The sequence below is a fragment of the Coturnix japonica genome, chromosome Z (genome assembly GCF_001577835.2).
Source record: "Coturnix japonica isolate 7356 chromosome Z, Coturnix japonica 2.1, whole genome shotgun sequence".
Taxonomy (NCBI): domain Eukaryota; kingdom Metazoa; phylum Chordata; class Aves; order Galliformes; family Phasianidae; genus Coturnix; species Coturnix japonica.
In genome coordinates this window covers 55,488,116-55,494,051 of record NC_029547.1, presented here as the reverse complement: position 1 = coordinate 55,494,051, position 5,936 = coordinate 55,488,116, and the positions used below count along the sequence as shown (strand labels likewise).

At 41.1% G+C, this 5,936-nt stretch overlaps 1 long non-coding RNA gene across 1 annotated transcript; it reads right to left on the bottom strand.

Annotated features, from left to right (window-relative positions):
- Positions 1-2,779: 2,779 nt before the first annotated feature.
- Positions 2,780-5,592, bottom strand: LOC116652557. The gene is made up of 3 exons (XR_004305709.1): positions 5,483-5,592; positions 4,589-4,667; positions 2,780-3,712 (listed from the first exon to the last, which is right to left on the bottom strand). It is a non-coding gene; the product is annotated as an uncharacterized LOC116652557 (long non-coding RNA).
- Between the last annotated feature and the right edge of the window lie 344 nt (positions 5,593-5,936).

Here is a 5,936-nt window from a genome sequence, read left to right as displayed (position 1 = left end):
CTGCCATACATGAGGCTGCCACCCACCTGGTCAGGCTGCTCAGGGTCGCATCCACTCTGGTCTTAAATGTGTCCAGTGATGGGGCATCCACCAATTCTCTGGGCAGCCTGTGCCACTGCCTCACCTCACAGTGAAAAAAATTTTCCTATTATTTAATTCTACCCTCTTTTAGCTTCTACCAGCTTCAAACTGGTAGGCCTTGTTATATGACTATATGGTCTTGTAAAAAATCTTTCTGTTTCTTTCTTCGTTAAGTACTGAAAGTCCACAGTGAGGTCCCTCGGGTGCCTCCTTTTCTCCAGCCTGAACAACCCTAGTTCCCTAAGCCTGTCTACACAGGAAAGCTCCAGCCCTCTGATCATTCCTGTGTCTCTCCTCTGGGTGTAATTCAACAGGACCTTGTCCTTTCTGTTCTGGGAGCCACAGAGTTGAATGTAATACTGCAGGTGATGTCTCACGAAAACAGAGTAGACATGAACAATCACCTACCTTGACCGGCTGATTGTGTTTATTTTGATGCAGCCTGGGAAATAGCTGGCTTTCTGAGCTGCAAATGAACATTTCTGGCTCACATTCAATTATTTATCCAACAGTATTCCCCAATCAGTCTTCACAAGTCTGCTCTCAATACATTCATCTTCCAGGTAGATGTGAGGCTACTTCTCAAGCCTATCCATATTTCCATAGGAAACATCCCTTCTTTCTGTCACATCAACAGCACTCAGCTCTATGTTGTCTGCAAACTCTCTGAGGGTGCATTCAACCCAATTGACTTTGTCATTAATAAATATTTTAAACATTGTATGTCCCAGTATGGGCCTCCTGAGGTACACCATTCATCACCTGGATGTTAAACACTGAGTGAAACTCTCTGGATGTGGTCATCCAGCCAGTTTCTTATCCACTAAGTACTACACCTATCAAATAATTTTATCTCTAATTTGGACACTATGATATTGTGAAGGACTGTGTCAAAAAACCTGACAAAATTTCAGACAGATGATATCAGCCACTCTTCTTTGTCTATTGATGTAGTCTCTCCATCATTGAAAACCACTGGAAAGATATTGGCCTCACTAAGTCCGTGCTTTCATGGTACTGGGAAGATTTAACCAAGCACTAGATACCCACAGTACTAGATGTTTTACAGCCACAGAGGAAAAAGATTATCTCTGCCCACAAAGACCCTAAAACTGCAAATCTTATTTCAGGAGATCATAAGTGAAAAGTGTTGGAGAAAAAGGATCTGGAGTTTTAAAGGATGTTCAGACTATGACTACAGAAATGATCCTTGTGAGAAGGAATCACTCCACATCCAGTCCATAGATATCTGATGCAGAAGCAAGAACACTGCAGTTCAGACAGTAATTTCTTCCTAGTGCCTGGGAAGATCATGGAGCAGATCCTCCTAGAAGCTATGTTAAGGCACATAATAGATAAAAAGGTGATTTGAACCAGCCAGCATGTATTCACCAAGTGCAGATCTTGCCTGACCAGTCTGGTGGCCTTCTATAATGGAGTGACAGCTTCAGTGGATGGGGGAAGGCAGATGGATGTCATCTACCTGGACTTTTGCAAAGCCTTTGACATGGTCCCTCACCACATCCTTCTCTCTAAATTGGAGAGCTGTGGATCTGAAGGATGGACTGCATGATAGATTAGGAGCTGGTTGGTTGGATGCAGCCAAAGGGTTGCCCCATTTGGAGTACTGTGTCCAAGCCTGGGGCACCCAGTAGAGGAAGGACCTGGAGCTCTTGGAGTAGGTCCAGAGGAGAGCTACTAGGGATGATCAGAGGGCTGGAGCACCTTTCCTATGAGAAAAGGTTGAGGGAACTGGGCTTGTTTAGCTTACAGAAGAGAAGGCTCCGTGGAGACCTCAGTGTGGTCTTCTAGTTCTTGAACGTTTAAACAGAAGGGGGAATGCCTGTTTATGAGAGTGGATAGTGATAGGACAAGGGGGAGTGGTTTTAAAGTAAGACAGGGGAGGTTTAGGTTAGAGATTAGGAGAAAGTTTTTCACACAGAGGGTGGTGACACACTGGAACAAGTTGCCCAGGGAGGTTGTGGATGCCCCATCCCTGGAGGCATTCAAGGCCAGGCTGGATGTGGCTCTGGGCAGCCTGGTCTTGTGTTTGGCGGCCTTGCATATGGCAGGGGAGTTGAAACTAGATGATCATTGTGGTCCTTTTCAGCCCAGGCTATTCTATGATTCTATGCTTCTATGATTCTATGATTTTATGATTCTATGATTCTATGATTCTATAACATATACCTCTTCATCAGAGGATGCTGAAGATCTTGAGCTTGAACCTTAATCAGTCAGCATGATAGGAGATTGGAGAATTGAGGTGTGCTGAAGATCCAGTTGTGTTATAGCTGTGTGTTCAAGTTGGAAAGCACTGCTGTACGTTGAAGTATCAAAGATGTAGCCTGAGATAAGACAAAACAATTTCTATTTGTCTAATTAGACAAGAAGAGACAGATTGAAGCAGAGAGGATCTTCAAGGAGACTGCATGCAGATAGCAGTTGAATTTGTGTATGTAATATGTGTTCAAGAAGGACAAAAAGGTCCCTGAGTTTCAAGAGAGGATTTTTAATGTATAGGATTCTCAGTGCAAAGCACCTCTCTTTTTCCTAAGGTACATAAAAATGAGTGTTGTGACCTTGTATTTGCCATGGTGGACATTTATGAAACGTGTACAGTAGTTTTGTGTTCAACTGTGTTAACCTGCTCCTTTGAGCATGCCTGCATTTGAATAAATGAACAAACAAGATGATGTATCTGTTTTACTTCATGGTTTATTGGCTGGGGACTCTTTATGCTTGTAATATCATGGTTCCCAGGCATAGGAGACATAGCACAATTATTTTCTGACAGAGAACACAGTAATATCTTTCCATTGTTACAAGTAGGTCTTAGTTACAATAATGAAGCCTAGGAGGTAGTTAATCTTTTGTTATACTCTGTACAAATAAAGACAAACCTGAATGGATTTCCAGCACTGAATTACTTGCTCATTTATCTCAAGCTAAAGATGCTAATTACTATCTGATTTTTTTTCATGGCTTTATCTGATCTCACTAATCTGACAAAAGGACAGCCAGAATTCATGGTTAGATTTCAAGATAATGCTAATAGACTTTTTTCCTATCTCCTCTGTCTTTTGGCTGATTTTCGTTTATTCATTATGAGATTCGTATTAGCCCATAAGTTATTTCAACACAGTATTCAGCATTTATACAGAAATTTGAGCTTGATATCACCCTTAAGCTTTTAAAATCTGCCTTCAGATCTGTCTCTTGTCCAAAGAAAGCGGGAGAATGCAAATAATGACCTTGGATTCAAGAAAACAAATAGGCAGAGAAGTCAAAAAGTCAGCTTTGAGAATGTGTTCTAGAAAGGAGAAATAAAAGGATAGTAAAAAGAAATTAAAATTTTGGAAAGCTATGCCTAATTAAAAAAGAGAATCATAGTACAGAAATGTTCTCCCAGACAGAATCTGCATTGAATATGTGTCTTTCTAAACAGCAGCCTACCACTCTGATCGGATATGTGGACTGCAAAAAGGAAGCAAAAGACAAAGCAAAAATGTTGCCAGTGATTTCAAAACTGAAGTCAGTTTGAGGATTGAAGACTCAGCTCCAAAATCATATGCTTTGGCCAGAAACCCAGCTTGTGTGTTCAGCAAGGGTATGTTTCTGATCCTCTTTGCTGTAGAAAAATGACAATAAGAAAACTATATTTTTAGAAGGATCATGCAGTTTCAGCCAATTTCTTATGTGCTGATATACCAAGCCACAGTTTTTAAATCATAGAATCATAGAATCACAAAGACTGGAAAAGATCTCTAAGATCATTTAGTCCAACAATTGACCCACCCCAATCATGCCCAATAACCATATTCCCCAGTGCCCTACCCTGGGCAGAGTATTCCTATTCTTGACCACCCTTCCTGAGAATAAATTTTTCCTAATAAACAAACCTGAACCTCTTCTGGCACATCTTAAGGACACATCTGGCACATCTGGCACATCTTAAGGACAAGACACCTCTTGTCCTATAGCTGTTACCTAGCATAAGAGGCCAACATCCATTTTGCTTTAACCTCCTTTCAGGGAGTTGTGGAAAGCAAGGTTTCCCCTTAGTTGTGTTTGGGTCCAGCAGACCCAGAAGTCTCTGCCAACCTCAGCCATTCTGTGATTTTATAGCAGCCTGTGCTACAGCACCTCTCATTTCTGCAGGAGAGTTGTTTCAGTCTAGAGCACAGACAGAGAAGTTTTTGTGAGGTCTTCTCCAATGCATGTCCAAAACAAGGGACAGACGTATTCTCTAGATGAAAATATGATGCAGGATTAGCTCATGCCTTTCATCTGAAGTAATGAAAATGGAGTGAAGGGATAGTCTGTGTAGAAAGGGCCAAGCTGAATTGCTGTCACACAGTTTATATATGCTTTGCCTTTTGAAACAGTTCAGTCCACTCCAAAAGTCAAAGGCAACATACTAATCAAGTAAAAAAAATGCATGTATTGATAAATCCAAAAGCTCATGCTTGAATCTTGAGTTTCAGAAGCAGAAATAATACTTCACCTGGAAGTTGTGATTTTGGCCATTTTGACGTGGAACTTCAAAGCTTGTGGCAGGCTCTTTCCATCAAGTCATTAGCTCACTAGAAGACAGAATTAGGCCTTAAGTGATGAATCAATTCACATCACTAGATAACTGCATTTTGAACTAGTTAGGATTTTCCTCTCTTCCCTCTTGCAAGTGGCTGCAGATCCCTGGTGTTCAGAAGTACACAGTGGTAGATGTGTATAGATCTTTAAAGGAAGGGATAGGAGTTTCCATGAGGAAAAATCCATGAGGTGGAGAAACATCCAAGGGAAAGAAAAAGAACTGGCAGTATATTGATGTCAGCTCTGGGAAAGAGAAATTTGCAAATGAGGAATTAGACTGTCCTCAGATTTGCTGTCACTCTGTAGTATTTTGCAGCGTTAGTGACTTGTAAGGACTTCTACTCCTCCAAGAGAGTAAACAGCACAACCAATGCACGCGCAAGAAGAGAGGATGAGGGGCTGTTACATATATTTTCTGCATATGAATAAGCATTCCTCAAGAGGGACTGACTACTGGCTGTTACTTATATTCAAGGAGATGTTTATAAGAAGGCAGAAAACCATATTCTTCTGTTCAGACACAATAGTGTCTGAATTATAGGCTATGTCTAATACACATTATATCTCAAGTACTATATCTCAGTTGCTCTAAACAGAAAAGTGACTGAGAAAATTGATGCTTCCTATGAAAGAGCTGTAACAGCTTACATACTCAGAAAACCTAAATCTTGTCTACTGAAGGCTCGTTTATATGGCTTGCTATCCTGAACAACAACAACAACAACAACAAAAAACAGAAAAAAAAAAACAACCCAACAACTTTTTCCATAGGAAAACTCACAAACACAGGGTAACACACAGCTCCCACCTTCTGATATTTTTCTTGCTTCCCAGAAGGGGATTCCTCTGACCAGGAGTAGTAGTGTGCAAGTACAGACATGGTGGTATGAGGTTCATTTCTCTAAAAGAACTAATTTATCCCTGTGGATTAGGAAGAAAGTTCAGGTTATGGGTTCAGATATAGATTTTTTTGTTAATGACTGAAGAGGGCTGATTTCCCCTGTTGACCCTGCTCCTATCTCTGGGCATGCCTTTCGTTCCTCGACAGGGCTGTGTTATGCAAGGGCAGTGTTCTGCTGCTGGGGTTCCCCTCTTCTTCTCTTGAAATTTGCTACTGCAATGGACTCTAAACCCATTTCAGGCTAAACACATTTGAAAAACAAACAAAAAAAAAACCCTCAGTTTTTTTCTTGAAAGGCAGTGGAGTACATGAGCTGCTTTGCATGGGAGAAGCCTGGGACCCACTGAAGTGGATGCCAAGA